General features: G+C 42.3%; 1 protein-coding gene across 10 annotated transcripts in view; it reads right to left on the bottom strand.

Moving 5' to 3' along the window:
* Positions 1 to 21,232, bottom strand: part of NTRK3 (neurotrophic receptor tyrosine kinase 3) — a 382,156-nt gene that overhangs the window by 106,219 nt on the left and 254,705 nt on the right. The window lies entirely within an intron of this gene.

Below are 21,232 nucleotides of genomic sequence, written 5' to 3'. Positions count from 1 at the left end.
TTCATGGGCCCTGGAAAGATCCGTGTCGGATCCATTAAAGACCAGGGCCAAGCCCGCCTCAGTCTCTGCCAAGGTCCCTGAAGCTGCCTTCGTGAACATGAACCCTTTCCCATATGAGCTGGGATCTGAAGTTTGTTTTCTCTGGAACTCTTTCCCAGGTGGAGTCTTTCCAAGATTCTAAAAGCTGAAGCCTGATAGCATAAGAGGCTCTGCTCCAAAATCCTCCATTCCTCCCCCTCTGTCTCAGAACCCCTCTGCAGAAAGGAAAAGGCATTACTGGGGGAAGGGCAGGGAAGACTAGAATCACAGTGGACACTGGCAAAGGGGTAAATGGGTGAAGAAAAGGCTGAAGAGGGGCAAATCAAAGGCACTTTCAAAGAAGGCCTTTGCCACCAGGGGCCCACAGACCCCCCCACATCTAACCTTTTCCTGTCTGTCAACAGCTTTTCCCCAGGTATTCAGCACAAAGGTACCTGCAGGCTCTCTGTAATTCAGAATAGAGCTGGGTCGTCAGGAATCTTCCAAGAAGACTTCTCCTGAGAGGTAAGCTGGGGGCTCTGAGATCTTTTTGGGAAAGGGAGCTTAGGAGAGAAGGGGCACTGAGCATCCATAGGATTGGATGAGAGGTTTTGGAGCCAATCCTATTGAGCCACGACCTGCTTAAATCTCTAAAGGTGAGTGCTTTATACTCACTGCAACAAGGAAAGGCCGATTGCTATGGTTTTGCCACAGGAAAAAACATTCAAACCTGTTAATCTGAGGTTCTTGCAGATTCTAATTCTCTCTCCCTTGCTGGGGTTTCACCCCTGTGCTCTGGCCTTGGGGCTCTGGAGCTACCAGCCCAGCACCCTCCAGGGAGAAGGTATTCCCTGAATCTTCTGCCCATACTCTTTCCACCTGACTGTGGATTCTCAAAGACTCCCCCTTCTGTCTCTGCTTCTCCCCGTTGTTATCTGACATGAGACTATTGCCTAACTGCATAAAGCAGTTTAAGTTATGGTTTAGATAATAGGCCCAATACCAAATGGAGTTCTACAGAATTATTTTCAAACATTCCCCCTTCAAATGTATTAGCTTATCATATTCAAATTGCTACATCACAATAACCTTTAGTTCTGACATAGCATTGGCTTTGGAAAAAAAAAAACATTTTATACCCTAGGGTGAGCTGGAATACACAGAAGCGGTGGTGCTGAGGTCCTGGGCAGTGGATTAACAGGGAGCCAGAGGCAGAGGGCAATGCAGTGGACAGGGCATCCCACCCCAGTCAGGACGCCACGCTTTCCACAACCTTCCCACCTTTCCCCAAGAGGCAAGAAAAGGTGAGATGCTTTTCAACCCCACTGCAGGTAGGCATGGGATGGAGCAGGGAGCCCCAAGCAATACCCAGCTATGCCAATCCTACCGTCAGACATACTGCAGGTCACCCTGGGATCCACAGATCTATGTAAGTTAGTGCCAGTGCTGGGCATCATCTACAGTTACCTCTTTATCCCTAAACATCCCAAAAAGGTGGATGGTATTAACTCCACTTTACAAGGCAGAAAACTGTGCCATTAAAATATGGACAAACAGCCCCAAGTTCACTTTGTGGCCAAGTCTAAATTGGATTCCAGCTCTTCATACCTCCAAAGTCCTTGCAACTAACCACTTTGTAATGTGGATGCCAATTGTAGAAAACCAATATCCAGGAAGAAGATGAAATGGAGGTCAAGGTAGTGACGGTAAGGACATTCTCCGGGGGAAGCAGGGCTATCAGTCCTGCCACTAAAACAGGCTCTAAACAGAGAGAAGGGCTTTCTTACCTCATTAACAGCTTCCTTAGTTAAGACGGCAAGCAGGACCATACCCTGCCGTTCCCTCCTCTGGCCAACCCTGGTTTAATTCTATCTCAGGTGGCCTTACCCCCCATCCTCACAGGACACTTTGCATGCACTGGGACCTTCCAAATAAGGAACCCCAAACTTTGTCTGGTCTTTGACTCCTTCATTTTGATGTTATTTCTGGGAGTTCAGCCTAAAGAGGATGAAAAATAACCACATGAACATGCAGTAGTAGTGAGTATGGAGCGATGGGTAACTAGAACATAGTCGCACTGTAACCAAGGGTGTGGAATATCTGAGAATAGCCCTCGTAAGCCAAGCATCGTTCCTGGGCACCCACCCCAGGCCACTGTGTGAACAAGTGTGGGCAGAAAAGAGTGAGTCATGCTGAAGAAAGGCTTCCTCATAGACACGTGTGTCTTGCTTCTCTTCCTGCCTGTGTGGCGGCCCTTCTAAGGTCATGGGAAAGTGGTCATCAAGGAATTCTAATGGTGCCTGGGCTGTGGTTATGATTGCTTTGTTCTGTATCTTTTCTTGAGTCTAAGTTCTTTTTTCACGTGCCATCGGATTCAATAAAAGGATGGTGGCACTGGCCCAGGTGGGTGAGACCCAAATGCCTGTGCTTGCTGGCCTAAGACTAGGCTGCTTGAAACGCTCAGATTTTTTCTTTTATTATCCTGAGATTGCAAACCTAACCCACAGGCCATCTATGGCCTTAGGAATATGCCTTTTATTTATTTATTTATTTGCACAAATGGGGTATTTTAAAAAATTTGTTGCTTACTTGCCAGCATTTAAAACTTGAGAAATATTTAAGTATTTCCCATTTCTAGCTTCCCTTGACAATCCAGGAGCTCTGGCAATCCTGGGCAAGAATTTCTGCACAGTGATAACCCACCGTGTAGCCACTCAATTCATACAAGGTGTGTGGGCGTATGTTCTCCAGCTTGCCGTACTCCCCACCAATTATCCTCCACCCGTGCACACACTTACAGTACCTGCACGGCTTGTCTTTGCACTCGAGATTTAAAAATTGCAATAAACATTATGTTTCTTTTACTACGTTACAGACTGTGTGTCAAAGACCAGGAAATGCCATCTCCGCAAGCCTTGTCGACCGCCCCTATAATACCAAACTTATGCTCCCTCTGGTCATGGTTAACAGTGATAAAGACGTGGCTGGAAACCAACAGCAGAGGGACAAACCTATCTCAGAAAGGGTGGACAGCTCAGAAACTCTGTCTGGTCATTGACTCCTTCGTTTTGACATTATTTCTGAGAGTTCAGCCTAGAGAAGATGAAAAATAACCACATGAACATGAGGTACTAATGTGTATGGAGAGATGGATAATTAGAACCTAGTCACACCCTAACCTGAGAATACCCCTGGTATGGGTACGGGAACTATATGGGTAACAGAATCAAGCATGTTCAGAAATCGGGGTCCCAGCAAGACACCATGCTGAAGCACAATGCTGGGAACACCTACTGCTGGGAGAGAAGATGACATTCATATCATCCACTGGCCATGTCTTCCACATTGCCTGACATGTATAAAGCACATGACAAAAGGTTGCTGAATGCCAATAAGCAGGACTTTTTAATATTTCATGGCGGAATGATTGGACCCAAAGTGTTCCTACATTCCTATAACAACAAACACATTTCAAAGGGTTCTCTACAATATCGAAATGTACTTGGAACCAAAATGTCCCTGTTGTATACTCTGTAGATAAGTGTGTTGAACTGAGACCCCCCCAACTTCAGTATGGATCACCTCTTCCTATAAAGTCATCTCGCTACTGCTGGGAAAATGACTAATGACATTGCCCTGGCTTGCTTGCCAGGGTTGCCAAGTCTGGTTCCAGCTGTGTGCAGATGCTCAGAGGGAGGGGGCTGAGGCTGAATGTACCCCAACTACAACTTAGCTCATGGCATCATGCCCACAGGAAGTCATGGTGGGAGGACATCCACGCCTGAGTCGGATAAAAGGGCATGGACCACTGAGATTCTCAGAAAAAAGCAAAAGGCTCCTTCTTGAAGGAATCTGAAGGCTCTCACAGCTTGTCCCTGACGGGTATTCCAAGACTCTAATTCAAAGTAAGGAGGAGGTGTGCTGGGGTGCCACCCCCACTTGGCCTCACTAAGACTATTCCAATGATAAGCTGATCTTGGCTTAAAGGAGTGAAATGTTAGTCCCCAGAGAAAGTGAAAATCCTTCGACTCCATAACATGGCTGAAGTAACCTCTTAGAATCAAAATACTTCATGAGCCATGGAGTAGTATTAGTCATATGAAAAAAAGTTGTTGTTGTTGTTGGTTTTTTACCATTCTCAGAATTCACTATATAAGAAACAATTTGCAATAGCTGAGCATCTTCTTTTCTTGCTTAACTGAGAGTGGAGAGAACCATGGGTATTAATAATCTGTCTTCATTGCCTTCCTTGCACTTCAAAATATCTGTCTTCGTATTCAGCATATTGTTTCCTGAGTCTTTTGACTCTTTTCAAATGTTTGAAACATCAAAAATATCAGAATAGTATAGAAACTCTGTGTCTACCTCCAGCATTATCAATTTATTTCGATATCTTCTCAAATTTCTAAACAAAAAATCCATTACTGTAATGGCTGAGAATCCATGTGAGTCCATATATAACCCTGTTTCTCCTCTTCCCCATCACTAGAAGCAACCACTGCTCTGAAATAGCTGATTATCCTTTCCAGAAATCTTGCAATAATTTTGCTGCCTATGCATATATCCATAACTAAATTATAGTTTTGTTCTGTGTAAGTTTAAGCTTTTAAAAAAACGAATGTTTTCTAGATTTATCCATGTTGATACATGTAAGTCCCATTCATTAATTTTAGCTAACGAAGTCCATTGTGTGAATATACTACAAATTATTTGCCTATTCTGCCAACTGACCCTTGTTTCTATTCTTTCATTATTCCAAAAAGAGTTGCAATCAATATTATTACGCACATCTCTTTATGCACATGTGGAAGATTTTTTCCAGAGCAGTCGTTGGCAAACTTCCCCTATAAAGGACCAGATAGATAGAAAATATTTTAGGCTTTGCAAACCATGCAGTCTCTGCTGCTACCTCTAAACTCTGCCAGTGTAGTCTGAAGGCACTCATACACAACACATAAACACATAAGCATGTTCCAGTAACATTTCATTTGTAAAAATAGGCAAGAGCCAGATTTGGCCCTTGGCCAATGAGCGGTAGTTTGCTGACCTCTGCTCTAGAGCTTTCTCCCCAAAGTGCAGGCGAGTCAACAAACAGCATCGGCTGAAAGCTGGGTAAAAACGAAGATGCTCAGACTCCACTGAATCAGCATCTGTGTTTTAACAAGCTCCTCAGGTGATTTCTATGCACAAAACATTTGAGAAGCATCTCTTTGGAGGATATCCCTATAATTTAGTGTAATTAATTCCTTAAAATCATTCTATTGCTAAACATGTACCCAAAGTCATACCAATTCATATTTCTATAATCACTAAATGAATGAACCTCTTACTCCATCTTCCTATATCTGATATTTTTTCTAACAAACTAATGGGTGGTAGGTGTTATCTCCTTGCAGTTTTAAGATTCATTTTCCTGATTACTAGTGAGGTTGTACACCATCTTAAGGGTTTCCCCTGTTGAGAAACTGTCAACTGCCTATTTGTATCCTTCCCTCATTTGTGTGTGTGTGTGTGTGTGTGTGTGTGTCTTTCTCTCTCTCTCCCCCCTCCTCCCTGAGTGTGTGTGTGTGTGTGTGTGTGTGTGTGTGTGTGTGTGTGTAATGTGGCTGTTACTCTTCTTTATTTGTGGGAGTTTGTTATTTATTCTGTGTGCAAATTCTTTGTTACACATATATGCATTGAAATTATGTCGTCTCAATCTGTTTGTCTTTTAGCTTTCTATGTGGTACTCATAGATATTTTTAATTAACATATTCACCTTTCCCTTTCTGTTACTTATATCTGTGCATTAAGAGATATTTTCCTCCTCAAAGTCAGGATATTACCTTTTCCTTTAAAAGTACTATGTTTAATAAATCTCCGTTACAGAAGAATTACAAATAATTTATGTAGAGACTCCTCACTCAAGGAGGTAGAGCTTCACTTTCCCCCACCCCTTGAGTATGCGCTGTTACTGGTTTACTTCCAAAGTATATGGAAAGAGGGAGAATGTAGTTTCACAGCAGAGAAACCTAACAAACACCATCTCACCCAGGTAATGAGGGTTAGTATCATCAGTATTAAGTCATGCAATAAGCATGCACTCTTTATATGATGTGATGGGAGTGGCTTTCACCTCTGCGGTCTTCCTTCCCAAAACCCCACTGACAGCCAAAATTGAGAGACATTCCACATAAAACCTGACCATCAAGGTAATCAAGGACAAGGATAGTCTAAGAAACTGTCAGAGATCAAAGGAGGCTAAGGAGACAGGATAACTAAAGTGGTATTCTAGATGGCGTCCAGGAATGGAGAAAGGACAGTTGAGGGAAACTGAGGAAATCAGAGGATAGTATTGAATTTAATTAAGAATAATGTACCTATACTCATTTCTTACTTGTGACAAATGCATCATGGTGATACAGGATGATTACAATGGGGAAAACAGGATCAGAGATGTAAGGGAATGCTCTGTACCACAGCGCAACTTTTCTGTATGTCTAAAGTGATTTTAAAATAAAAAGTTCTGCTTTAAAATTTCACCCAGAATTTATCACTTATTTTGTGACTGGTATGAGAGAAAAACATCACTTTATTTTTCCTTATGGGGTTTTATTTAACAGTTTCTCACTTTGTTTTTCTTTCCTTTTTTTTGAGACAGAGTCTTGCTCTGTCACCCAGGCTGGAGTAGTAGAGTTGCTTGATCTTGGCTCACTGCAACCTCTGCCTCCTGGGTTCACACGATTCTTCTGCTTCAGCCTCCTGAGCACCTAGGACTACAGGCTCGTGCCACCATGCCCAGCTAATTTTTGAATTTTCAGTAGAGATGGAGTTTTACCATGTTTGCCAGAATGGTCTCGATCTCTTGACCTCATGACCCACCCACCTTGGCCTCCCAAAGTGTTGGGATTACAGGTGTGAGCCACCGCGCCTAGCCTAGTTTCTCCCTTTCCTACTGACTTACAATGACACGCACAAAAAAAAGTACTCAGATCCACACATCTGTCTCCTCCCTCCCTCTCTGTCTCTATTTATCTGTCTACATATATACACACATCAGTTTTCTGAATGTTAAAAAACAATTATTATATGTTAGCCTATTTGCTTTCACTGAAGACAGTGTCTTTATAAAAATTGTGTTCAATGTATAGATTTGGGAGAAAATCAACAGTTATTTTTATACGCTCTTCCTATCCATGAATAAGGTACGTGTCCCATTTACTCAGTTGTTCCTCTTTACACTTCGTAACGTTTTGTATTTTTCCATAGCCTTTTGCATATCTTTTGTTAGCTTTATGCTTTTTTACTTCATCTTTCTTGGGTTTATTTCATTTTTGCCACTATACATGTGATTTGTTTTACATTAAATGATCTAACGGTGTTTAGGGGAGACACCGATTTTTGCTTATTGATCTTATATTAACAATTTTCCTGGACTTCCTAATTAGTTCTAACAGTTATTTTATAAAGATCCTTGGATGTTCTTTGCAGGGTGATCAGATTCTTCCTAAGAAGGATAATCTGTCTTTTCAATTCTTTTATTTCTTTTGTCTTATTGCAGTGGCTAGCATTACCAGAATATTACTGAATAAAAATCATAACAAGCATGCTTATCATTAGATTTGTTTCATGTGTTTCATATATATATATATATATATATATTTTTTTTTTTTTTTTTGACAGGGTCTGACTCTGTCACCCAGGCTGTAGCACAGTGGTGCAATCTCGGCTCACTGCAACCTTCACCTCCTGGGTCCAAGCAATTCTCCTGCCTCAGCCACTTAAGTAGCTGGGATTACAGGCATGTGCCACCACACCTGGCTAATTTCTGTATTTTTAGTAGAGACGGGGTTTTGCCATGTTGACCAGACTGGCCTGTGACTCCCGACCTCAGGTGATGTGCCCACCTCAGCCTCCCAAAGTAGTGGGGATTACAGGTGTGGGCCATCATGCCCAGCCTTGTTTCATGTTTTCTTCTTATAATTCATTCTGAGTGAAAAGGGTTTTTTCTGGTTTTGTTTTTTCCGTTTTTCTTTTCTTCTCACCCATATTGTCTAACTTGTTGCTACCTCCATCTTGCCTCTCGGGACTTCAATTATAAACCTAATCTTATAATGATGACTTGGAGTCCTAAAGGGCAATACTGAGGACAGAGTACAACAGTCTTCAGCTAGTTGAGTGGCTTAATTCAGCTCACGGTCTCAAAGCTGCAACTTTATCCATTCTCTCCCACTTCCTTGCTCACAGATTCCTATCAGTTGTACTCCTAGATAGGGGTTAGCCAAATTATCTTTTCAGACTCTTTTCTTCACTATCCCCATCCCAAGACTTGAAGCAGCGAGTCTACCTCGGATCCCCTGACCATGTGGAGCACATTGCAGATACCCCCAGAGCTGAACCCCTGCCCTGACTGATGCTAGACTTTGAGGCTAGCGTCTCTGTGCATCACTTTCTACTTCTGTACCATTTCTGGTCCACACATTATTTATCTTGTTTTGGGCCCAGCGATATTGTTTTATATTTTTTTGTCGTTGCTACATATTTTGAGCAGAGGAGGAAACTAAAGCATGAGCGTACTGTACCATCCTGACCAGTGCCCCATTATCTGCCTTTCTTTCTATATTGGAGAAAAATACATTTTGTTTCCAAAACCTTTTGACTGACACCTTCAGTAGTATTTCCAAAATCTGCCTTCAATTATTTCCCGTCTCTTCAACCTCTTCTGCCTTTCCTGTTATATCCTCTTTTGTACAGAAATCCACATGTGGTTATCTCTATCTCTGGGTATGAGCACACACACCAACCCAATGGAGGCCCCACTCTCAGTCTCCTACCTAGTGAATATGGAGCAATGTCCTCCACTTTACCATATCATTTGTTTTCATCACATTTTCTTAGTTCCTTTGGGTATCCACAATGTACATAACCTAATTCCAACCCTAACCTCCACGGTTCTGCCGACCATTCATGCTTACATTCCCATATTCAGGTTCTAATCCTTTCACAAAAACTAACCTCTTGAAGGTCACCAGTGGTTACCTCATGACCAGATTTTCTCCAGTCCTTGATCATTCCACAGAATGTGGCACCCTGACCATCCCATACCCCTCATGACACTTAGAATACTGTGCCATCCTCATCACTTCTCCACCTTACTGCTCCCTTTCTTTCTGTTGGCTTCTCTTCCTTCATTGGTCCCTACGGTAGTTTCTCAAGTATCAGTCTTTTCACCCCTGGCTACTTAAGGTTTGGATCTCAGACTGACAGCAGCAGCATCACCAGTTTGTCAGAAACGCAGCATCTCAGTGTCCACCCAAAACCTACTGGGTCAGGATCTGCATTTTAACAGAATCTTGAGAATAAAATATGGGAAATGCTGCTTTAGCCATCTGCTCCTCTCCCCGCCTCCCTGCACCCTCCATCATTAATGTCCATCTCTGTGTGGCGACTTCTAACCTTTACCTCCAGCACAAACTTGCTTCTGAATTTTCTTCTCACAATGGCAACTGGCTTCTGGGCGTTCCCATTATTGTGCATCATAACAGCAAACTCAACATTTCCACAATCCCCATCCCAAACAATCTCCCTTTCTGACAGGCCAATTTTCTAAAATCACTATCATCCTTATAATTACCCAGGTTCAAACTCAGAGTCATATACATTTCTTGCCAGTGCCTTTCTAATTCCCCATATCAAACATCCGATTTCAATGATTCGTTTTGTAATTTCTCATGTACACATCCTTTAATTTGGATCCTTACTTTAGCAAAGCATGGCAGAAAGGTCAGGAGATAGTAACTTTAAGTAAATTACTTAACTTCCCTAAGCCTCAGTTTCCCCTTCTGTAAAGCGAAGATATCACTGTCTACCTCCCAGGTGCTGCCGTGATTTAAAAAAAAAAAAAACTGAAAGGTACCTAGGTCAGTGTCTGGCCCAGGGCACACATTAGATGATTAACAAATGTTGGCTTATGCTTCCTCACCACTCACCGCTATTTTAGGGTTACCGTTTGAGGCCTTCTTAATATGTTTCCCAGGTTCTAGTCCTTAAGTTAATCCATCTCATGGACCATTGTCCAATCATATCAACAAAAATTCCATTCACCGATCTTGCTCAGAGGCCACCAGTGACTTCAAAGTGCCAACTGTGTGACGCCCAAACAGCTTAGGCTGCCATCCTGGTCTTGACACGTTCTAACTCCAGCCAACCATTCCTTCCCTATTCACACTCTCCTGTTCAGATAAACTCTGACCACACCGTGCACTTTCAGCTTCTGTCCTCACTTCCACAATAGTCCACTGCCCTGAATGCTTATCTTCTAACTTATTTTTCTCATCCAATTGCCATTCAATCCTTCCATCCCCAGCTCAAACTCCACTCTCTGTATAAGTCACTTGGGAGTTAATTGTGAATTTCCATATGATCATTCTTCTCCTCTTATCTGGAACTGTTTCAAACATATACACTACAATGAAATGTTCCATGTTTTTATTTTTCATTTCTCAATAAGACTATTTGAAAAAAAAAAAAAAAAAAAAAACCCAACAACCAATATCTATAAGCACTTTCACTTGCCCAGGCAATGAGCAAAGTACTGTGCATGGATTTTCTAATCTGACCTTCTCAGCATCCCTATGAGAGGAGAACAAGTATGGCCCCTGGTTTGTGGAAGAAGAAACGAAGGGAAGAGAGGCTCAGTCACTCATGCCCAGTTGTCCTGTTACTGTGATGCACAGCAGGACTTGAATCCAGGCCTTGCCATTCCAGTTCCCATGTTCTTAACCCCGTCTGTATGTAGACGCCAAGGGCAAGAAGCAAATCCAACAGCTCTCTCGGTTTCCCATGTGACAGATAAGGATTTTAGAGAATTGAAGACTTGTTTTTTTCAGAACCATGTAATCTGACTTGTGTGTGTATGATCTGTATAACAATACGCCACATTATCTTCAGGCTGCACTGCAGTATCCTGGCATTTGCAAAGCATTTCTCTAAGGAATTTAAAAATGATTATGTTAGTTTCAAAATAACTTTGAGGTAAGGAAAGAAAAAAAATATATCTGAGCATCAATGTCCCCTACCATGGCTTGGCCATCTGGTTCCTGGAACCACCCTCTTCAAGTCCCAACTGCTACCCCAGGGTGCTCAACTTTCCTTGGGGTCATGGCCATACTGTTTAGGATATGATGAAAAAAGACAAAAGCCAGAATCTGGCAAGAAATGCAGTCGATAAAGTCTACATTCCAGGGTGGTGTCCATTTTAAGCAGATTATCTAAGAGCAAGATATGCCAAATAGGATCAGATAGCTGGCTCATTCTAAATATATGGCCCTAAAAATCAAGTGATATAAACCTATGAGTCAGAATTTTTTGGCCCTGAATTCCACGATTTGCGATGATGAAGAAGTCGCTGAAGGTGAAAAGAGAGCAAAGGTGTCCCCTTGTACATCAGTGTAGAGAAACATTCTTCCCCTTTGTTGTGGCCTCTTTAATTTGATGGAAGCATACTCATACACACAGACACACACACAAAAGACTCAGTTTAGGAAGTACAGGTGTCATCCTCGCCCCCCAAGGCCTAGGTGAAGAGTGGAAGATATATACCACACAGGTCATCAGCGCTCTGCAGTGCCATACGCTACAGCAGACAGCAGCAAATGCCCATCAAATCCCTGCTTTCACTGTCCTCCAAATCCCTAAATTACTGACGCACATCAGGGACCTCCTATGCTGATGGTCACTGTGCTCAGGGCTGGATAAAGGGAGAGGGCCTATCGAGATGAGTAAGAAGAGTAAACATCATTGACTGCAGAGAGGAGTTAAAAACCCAGTGCCAAGAAGGGGAGGCCTACACCTTTCTAAGTTTACCTAACAATAATTTTACAAATGACTCAATATCAATCTTCTAGGAGCCAAGAAAGTAAAAAGGAAAAGAAAGCATGAGAAGTTGACAGTCATGAGATCGTAAAACAAACTATAATCTGGTATATACACTGGTGAGTGGCAAGAGAGAGGCACGCACCCCCTGCTGAGGGACTGCAGTGAGGGCGTGGTCATAAGAGCATGTGCGGGTGGAAAAGAGGAGGTGAGAAAAATGGTCACCAGGCAGAAATGCACGGGCTGCGGAGGGGGAGCCATTCCATATGGCGGGATCAACAGACAAAGCATAGCACATAGGGAACTGTAAGGGACTGAACTGTGCCCCCTCAGAAAACATCACCACAGCACCTTATTTGAAAACAGGAACTTGGCAGATGATCAAGTTAACATGAAGTCACTAGGATGGGCCCTAATCCAATATTACTATGTCCTTATGAAAAGGAAAAATGTGGACACTCGGATAGGTGCACACAGAACACCACGTCAACACGAAGGCAGAGATCTGTATAATGTGTCTACAAGCCAATGGATGTCCAAAGTTGCCAGCAAACTACCAAAGCCCAAAGAGGGGCCTTGAACAGATCCTTCCCTAGTACCTTCAGGGGGCTCACAGCCCTCCAGACACCTTGATCTTGGATGTGGGGCCTCCAGAACTGAGAAAATAAATGTCTGTTGTTTTAGGCCATCTAGTTTATGGTACTTTGTTACAGCAGCTCTGGCAAACTAAAACAGGATTTGTTTTCACCCTGAGAAGCAAAGCGTATAATTTGGCAGAAACATAAAGCAGGAATATGGGGAAAATGGGAACCAGCTCAGCAAGGGAGATTAGGAAAACAGTGTGGCAGGACTATCTGGAGTAATTCCACAAAAATGGGACATAACCAATGAAGTGTCCGTGGTGGAACTGCAGCTGTGGACGTTAGACGTGGGCACTGGTATGGATCAACACACAGAGATGAAGACTGACAGATGGATGGATGGATAAATTAAGATGATAGATGATGGCTCAATAGATACGAACATGACAGATACCTAGATAAGAGATTTAGATTAGGTGATGTACCTTCAGCTAATGGTAATGGCTTTTCACGTTAAGGTTAAAAATCAATTTCCAAATGCTACATTTTGTTGCCCACTTTCAAAACATTGTCACATAGGTTTAGGAAAACAAAAGTTCTGGAAATTCACAGCATTTACACACCTGGGAAAGCAGAGTATCCCATGGAGCCCAGAGAGCACTCGCTCAGGTAGACATGCCTAGCCTGCACTCACCAAATCTGTACCTTGGCCCTCACGGATCTCACCCACAGTAGGATAAAACAGCCAGACTGTGACAGAGAGGACTTCAAGTCATAAAAGCAGTACAGGGATAGTGCTGGAGCATTCCTAAGAAGTAACAATAGTAGGAGGCTCAGCCTTCTTGGAGAAGGCAGCCGTTGCCATGAGGCTCCAAGGAGACCTATGGTTTCCTCCTAAGAAGATAGGAAGAAAAGCTATTCCTGGAAGAAAGCACCATACTGATGGCCATACAGGGCAAGTATAAGACACACTTGGGGAAGTGCAAGGAGTTCCCACTAATCAATGGAGATGATTAGCTTGGAAGCAGATTAGCAGACCATGAAGGAACTTCAGAGTTTGGGGCAAAGGGTGAGTGTTGAAGGATTTGAGAAACAGGATGGCTTGAGAACAGATTAAAAAGGAATGAAAGATGAGACAGAGAAGGGTCAGTGGTGGCTGGACTAGCTAGGGCAGGGGCCAGCAAGTTTTTTCTGTCAACAGACAGTAAATATTTTAGGTTTTACAGGCCATTCAGTCTCTTGCAGCGACTCAACTCTGCCGTTGCAGCATGAAAGCAGCCACAGACAATGCGCAATGAATGAACATGGCTGGGTCCCAATAAAAGTATTTAGAGACACAGAAATTTGAATTTCATATAATTTTCACGTGTTACAAAAGATGATTCTTCTTTGAATTTTTCCAGCCATTTAAAAATGTAAAATCTGGCCAGGCACAGTGGCTCACACCTGTAATCCCAGCAATTTGGGAGGCCAAGGTGGGTGGATCACCTGAGGTAAGAAGTTCAAGACCAGCCTGACCAACATGGTAAAACTCCGTCTCTACTAAAAATATAAAAATTAGCTGGGCATGGTGACATGCACCTGTAGTTCCACCTACTCAGGAGGCTGAGGTAGAAGAATTGCTTGAACCTGGGAAGCAGAGGTTGCAGTGAGCCAAGATCATGTGGCTGCATTCCAGCCTGGGTGACAAGGCGAGTCCCGTCTCAAAAAAACCAAAAAAACAAAAAAATTGTAAAAACCATTCTTAGCTTAAGAGTTGTACAAAAACCAGTGGTGGGCTGGATTGGGTCTGCAGGCTATCGTCTGCGGCCCCAGGATTAAAGGGTGACAGTGCCATCCTGGACATGTGGTACATTAGGGCTCGGATCACAGAAGGAGAACCAAGAAGATGAATGCCAGAGGAATGCAAGGGTAGAGCTTACGGAAATCAGAAACTTGGCATCTGATTAAACATAGGGGGCGGGAGAGGAGGCAGGGTCTGGGATGCTCCAGGGTTCTTCAGTGTGACGATGACAAGACCATTAGCAACACTGGGTCAGTGGGGGGCGGGGCGGGCAACTGCAAAGAAGCTGGTAATGTGTTCAGCACAAATTCAGGACAGCATACCTGCAATGCTTAAAGAGGCGTGGCAAGGCTTGAACTAGGAATTAGACATCTTATGCCCTTGACTTTATTTCATAAGACCTGAGGCAAGCCACTTGCTGTTAACTGAGGCTCTTCCAGCCAGGCATAGTCTCAGCTCCAAGAACTGCAGTCTACTCTGCTCAGCGTAGAGCCACCGTAGACTAGCTAAGATCAGTGGAAGAACTGAGTAATGTTAGGTCAATCTATTTTATAAACATTTTGTGTGTGGGTGAATTCTTCTGGGACTTCACTGTGTCTATTAACCCCCAAACGCACTCACTGCCTTAAGCAGCAGGAGATGTGACAACACGTTCAATGCCGAGTGGCCCTGTATCCTCTTCTGAAATGAAGGGCAGAGAGTAAGATGTAACTGCTGTAATTAACATGGCAGTGTAGTCAAGGGGAATGAGCAAATTGTAAGTTTCACTTCCTGTCCTGCCATCAGGCAGATGTGAATCAGGCACAACCAACTTCCTGAGTTCAGTCTTCCCACCTGCATAATGGGGATAATTATACTTCTCCTGAAGGCCTATGTGAATACAGATATGTAGGTGAAGTATACAGTGCAGTGTCTGGCCACCATTGGCATGAATTACATTCTAATTCCAAATGTGAGCTGAAACAATGCGTAAGACAGCCATGAGGGTCCTAAAAAGAGAGAGAAGGCAGTGAAGCATCAGTGAGACATTTGCTATGCATTCTCTGCGGTAGGCTCTCCTTCTTCTATGTACCCTTCAAAATTCTCAGGCAATGAGGGTGTGAATACAACTGCATTCTTACCACCCTGCACAACCCTTCTCCTGCTTGTTATTCCACTAAACTGACAGGGCCTGGAGGGAAACCTCACCTGCAAATATATCACAGACAGACACACAGATTTTGAGTGGTTAATACTTTTCTTATGTGAATTCTCTTTGGCAGATCATGTACTCTTATTCCAAAAACCTCAAGCATCAAGTGTCAAGTGTGATCAAGCGTTATCATTATATAATACTTTTGATGGATATGTGCTGATTCCTAGAGAAAAAAATATGAAATTGAGGTATCTTTCTTACCTAAGAAACCTGGGGTCATAGTTTCCCCAGAGATGTGCTAATGGCACTTAGATAACACTTGTGCCCCTTTTGGACACTTGTGGGGAGTCCAAAGATCACACCATCCCAAACGACATGCGCAAATAGCTGTAGAATAAGAACCAGATGACGGCCTAGCCCTAGTGAGACAGGGGAGCATCACTACCTTTCTAAGATTCAGTTTTCCAATCTGTAAAAGGGAGATATAACTTTTATACCTTCTCCCTCACAAAAATGTCATGAGCTCTAAACAAGATAATACGGCAGTTATGTTTGAATGTTAGTGCAATGACATCTTGGACCGGATAATTCTTGGTTGTAGTGACCTGTTCTGAGCATGGTGGGATATTTAGCAGTACCCCCGGCCTCTCTTCACCGGATGTGAATAGCATCCCCCACCCTATTGTGATCATGGAACGTGTCTCTAGACATTGTCAAATGTCTCCTGAGGACAGAATCACCCTGGCTGAGAACCACTGCTGTAAGTAGGAGATTTTCATTGCAACTTAAGCTTCAGGAGCTGGGGGAATCAAGACCCCTAATGCTAACTGAGTTCCATCTTTAATCATAACATATACTGATGCTTCTCAAAGCCCATAGACCATTGCTGAGAATGTCACAGCTGCCTTCTGTAGCGGTGTGCTCCATGGCTAGGGATGGCCAAGGACACCGTGGCTGCATGTGCTATGGAGCAGTGGCCATACCAGCAGCAGCTGTCTACACAGTGGCTGTGTAGAGCTCTGGAAGTCCTAGGAGCTCTCGTGTCAACAACCCACATTGGACCTTAGGGAGTGACGTTTTTTGTAACTATGTGAATCCATATTCTGATAGATTTTTAATCCATGTAAACTCACTGCCAACCACCCATTCTTATACCATATTAAGGGGTTTAATTACTTATTTAATCAGGGTCTTTCCTGGATGACCAGAAACAGCAACTAGAGAAACTTCAATAGCCATTATGCCAACCAAGAGCAATACAGACTCCATCGAAGCAATTGCCTGCACTGCAATCATGCTAATTAAAGGCCCCCAGAAGAGTCAAGATGAAAATGTCAAGTGAGATTTGTTCTGGACTTCAGTGATTTACTGCCTCACATGATGAAGTTCCAATAACCCTGCGAAGAAGAGCCTTGTTGGTGGTGAGTCAGGGGAGGGGGACTGCTGGCTGCAAAAGCCGACTAGTAAGGTCCCAGAGGTGACGTACGGCAATGGAGGAGGCCAATTCCATCAATCCCCAAAAAGGGAGCTTCCCAAAGGATCCCCATTTCCAAGTAGTGCCTCAGTCTACCCAGGGTATGACAAGGCTCCTGTGGGAGTTTCTGAAAGCTTCTCTCCCCATCTCCTCCCACCCACTTTATGAAGTGGGTTTAGTCATGAAGCCACTGACTTGCATCACAGGATATTTTAACAAACACCTCTAAGAGGTACACTGTTGGATCCACTGTCAGGAGGCTGGAAAGTATAGTGCTGCATCTCCAAACTCTTCCTGTGAACAATGGAAAAGATATTCTTCCTCTGAAAGACGGCCTGTAACGTATGATTCTTATCTCTGTGCCTTGGGCACTAAGATGCCCAGAGCCAGATCTCTAAGCTCCTTCTAGCAGCGGGTACTTGATAGTCTAAACTTGCCACTAATTTTATTATGTATCCCCCACTATTTTCAGATATTGTCGTTCCCTTTTTCATCTTTGTTGTATTACATGTGCATTTTTACAAAGCACCTCAAACATTTTTCTGCAATGAGCTAAGACATTACTGAGCACATAACATGTAGATGTCTTTTCTTCCTTCATGCAAATGTTATTTCCCATGCATCAAGCCATGGAGGTATTTCCCCGGGAGGAATATGGCAGGCAGGCCCCATCACACAAAACTGTTGCGGATAGGGGCATGAAAAGGAGCTGAGGACATGGCTGAATTGGAAGAGTTTCTCTCTAAGACTCGGGAAAGGCTCAAGGAAATCTGAATTCAGATCAGGAAGATGGCACTGGGACAGACAATGGAGGCTTACTAAAGAATATAAATGATTCTTATCAAAGGCGGGGGGAGTTTTTTTTTATTACATTGCAATAAGATTTCATAGAACTAGACAAATTTCTACTGTCCTCTATAAGATCCTACCCCAAAATACTAGTTGAAATGCTGATTTAATCAGCTTCTGACCCACAGACTTAGGGATCTGAGAGTACAGAGCTTGGACTTCTTAGTGTTATGATGATACTTAGCAGAATTCTTAATGCTATAATGGTGTTATTCAAGTATAAGACTTCTTAGTGCTATGATGGTGATATTCAAGAAATCAGTAGGGGTATACACACTTTCTGTTGCCCCCAGTGGGGTAATCCAAGAGTAGAAGTCTGAGGATTTAGATACAGGTAGGGACTATCAGTGGACAGGTAGCAGCATGTTCACACTCATTGCTTAAATGTCGACATATGTCCATACTAGTTAATACATAGCCCCTTCCTTGAGTACTCAGACCCTCAACACCATCCTGCTGGCTCCAGCCCCCTCCTCTGAGAATTCTCACAATCCAACAAGGGGCTCATGCAAGGTCAGGGGCAGGCATCTCTTCCAATAGGGCAGTGTCCACCAGGCAGGGCTTTTTTTTTCTTGGAATCATTTATGGAAATACAATTCACACAGTGTAACATTCACCCTTTAAAACTATACCACACACACACATACACATGAATAAACCATCCATTAGCAGTCATTCACCACCCTTCTGTCCCTTCAAATCCTGGAAAAAAACATTAATCTACCTTCTGGTATTATGGGTTTGCTTATTCTGGACAAATCATAGAAATTGAATCATTAAATATGTGGTTATTTAGAGTCTAGCTTCTTTCACTTAGCACGTTTTCAAGGTTTATCCAGGGTTGTCGCAAGTATCAATATTCTATGCCTTTTTATGGTTCAATAATATTCCACAAATGTATCATATTATTAGTCCAGTTTTAAGTTAGTGAATATTTACACTTTCTGCTTTTTAGCTATTATGAATAATCTTGCTATGAATATCCACATACGAGTTTTTGCATAAACATGTTTTCAATTCTCTATTATGTACCTAGAAGTGGAATTGGTAGGTCACACCGTAATTCAATGTTTAACTTTTGGAATATATGACAAATTATTTCCCAAACCAGCTGCACCATTTTATATTACCACCATTACAGTGTAAAGGTTCTACTTTCTTCACATCCTCACCAATGCTTTTTATTGTTCAACTTTTTTTTGGAGATAGAGTTTCACTCTTGTTGCCCAGGCTGGAGTGCAATGGTGTGATCTCGGCTCACCACAACCACTGCCTCCTGGGTTCAAGCAATTCTCCAGCCTTAGCCTCTCGAGTAGCTGGGATTATAGGCATGTGCCACTGTGCCCGGCTAATTTTGTATTTTTAGTAGAGATGGGGTTCCTCTATGTTGGTCAGGCTGGTCTCGAACTCTCAACCTTAGGTGATTTGCCTGCCTCAGCCTCCCAAAGTGCTAGGATTACAGGTGTGAGCCACACGCCTGGCCAACATTTTTTTTCATTATAACTATCCTAGTGGGTATAAATGATACCCCAATACGGATTTGCATTTCCCTAATGACTAATTGTAATGAGCAACTTTTCCTGTGCTTATTGGCTATTTGTATATCTTTTTAGAGAAATGTCTATTCAAACCATTTGCTCATTTTTTTATTGGGTCCTCTTTTTCTTGAGTTGTAAGTGTTCTTCATATAGTCTGGATACTACTCTCTTATCAGATATCTGACTTACAAATATTTTCTCCCATTCAGTGGGTTGCCTCTTCATTTTCTTGATGGTGTCCACTGAAGCAAAAACGTTTTCCATTTTGACGAAGTCTGATGTATGTATTTTTTATTTTGTTGCTTGTGATATCTAAGAAATCATTGTCTAATTCAAGTCTACAGACACTTGTACCTAAGTGTTCTTCTAAGAGCTTTATTGTTTCAATGCTTACATCTAGGCCTTAGATCCATTTTGAGTTAATTTTTGTGCATGGTATATGGTAGAGGGGCCTACCTTCCTTCTTTGACATGTGAATAGCTCGTGGTCCCAGCACCATTTGTTTAAAAGACTATTATATCCTTTTTGCATTGTTTTGGCAACCTTGTTGAAAATCAGTTGACCGCAAATGGACAAGACTATTGCTAGACTCTAAATCCCACTCCAGTGACCTCTGTCTATCCTGATGGCAGTACCATACTGTCTCTATTACTGTAGCTTTGTAATAAGTTTTGTGATTGAGGCGTTAGAATTTCCAGCTTTGTTCTTCTTTTTCAGGTTTGTTAGACTATTATGAGTCTTTTGCATTTTCATGTAAGTTTTAGGATCAGCGTGTCAATTTCTGCAAAAAAACAAGGCCTGAATTTTGAGAGAGACTGGTTAAATCTGCAGATCAATTTGAGGAGTATTGATATATTAATAATATTAATTCTTCTACTCACTATGCATACATACATGCCAGTTGTTGAATAAAAATAATATTTGATTTAAAAATAAAGTAAAAATGAGTATAGATAGCTATGCATTGATATAATGTTCATGGGAGATTGTGAACTCTTCATCATTGGAATTATTCCCGGAGAAGGTTGATCATGTTGGCCAGGTGTATTGTAAAGGGATTTTTCTCTCTCTGAAGGATACTGTTTTTTTAAAAACTGAAAATCTAAGAGTTGGACTATTCTGAGTGTTTTCTGTTCTTCAAGCTATAAAGCACTGAGACTCACAGGAGAACTGTACTATCATAAAATCTCAAAGGAAAGGCATAAGTTCAGCCAAGGATGGATAACGGAAGGCCTTGTTCAACACATTTCCACCAGTAAAGTGACCCTGCCCTCAAGGAAATGGTGAATCCGTGATAGTGTTTATGTGCCCCAGCCTTCATCCCTGATGACTAACATTGCCAGGAATTACAAAGATGATAAAGAAGCCCTTCCTCTATTAATATTTCTGTCTAACACCAAACTAGAAGCTGACATTCAGAGAATCTGAGCTCTGCTTTAATCCTTAGGATAGATTTTGATCCTGGAATGATAAAGCAAAGAAACAAACAAAGGTATACAGTTTCATTGTAAATCTCACTTCAAAATAAAAAGAAACGATTTTTTAAAAATATGACTCAACAGAAAACCTGAGAAGCTATGAAAAAAAAACTTGCTAGAAGCCCAGATAAAACAAGATTATGATTCTTATGAATCAAAATATCCATCCTTTAAACCAACAGAAAATGAAAGTCAGCATGACTAAGAAGGTGAATCTCAGCCTATCACAACTAGGGCATATTAAAAGGCAAAAACAAAAAGCAGACTCCCCAAGCCAGAGAAAGAGGGAGGAACCTGGGGAGCTTGGCCAGCAAGCTCCAATCAGACATTCAATGAGTCCCAAACACTCAAGTAGCACTTTTCAAAAATCCTCCAAGGTCACAGAGAAGACTTTATATCTATCAAAGGCAGCATGCCAGCACATGAATCTTTGGTTCCACCCAATAAACACAGAGCAAAGGGGGTACTTAGGGTTGTGAAGAAGCAAGGGAGATGTAAAAAAAAATTATGTTATTTGACTAAT

This window comes from Sapajus apella, unplaced genomic scaffold (genome assembly GCF_009761245.1).
Source record: "Sapajus apella isolate SASKATOON/1434 unplaced genomic scaffold, GSC_monkey_1.0 scaffold129, whole genome shotgun sequence".
Classification (NCBI taxonomy): Eukaryota; Metazoa; Chordata; class Mammalia; order Primates; family Cebidae; genus Sapajus; species Sapajus apella.
Note: the sequence above shows the minus strand (reverse complement) of the source record. Positions and strands in the feature narration are given on the sequence as shown.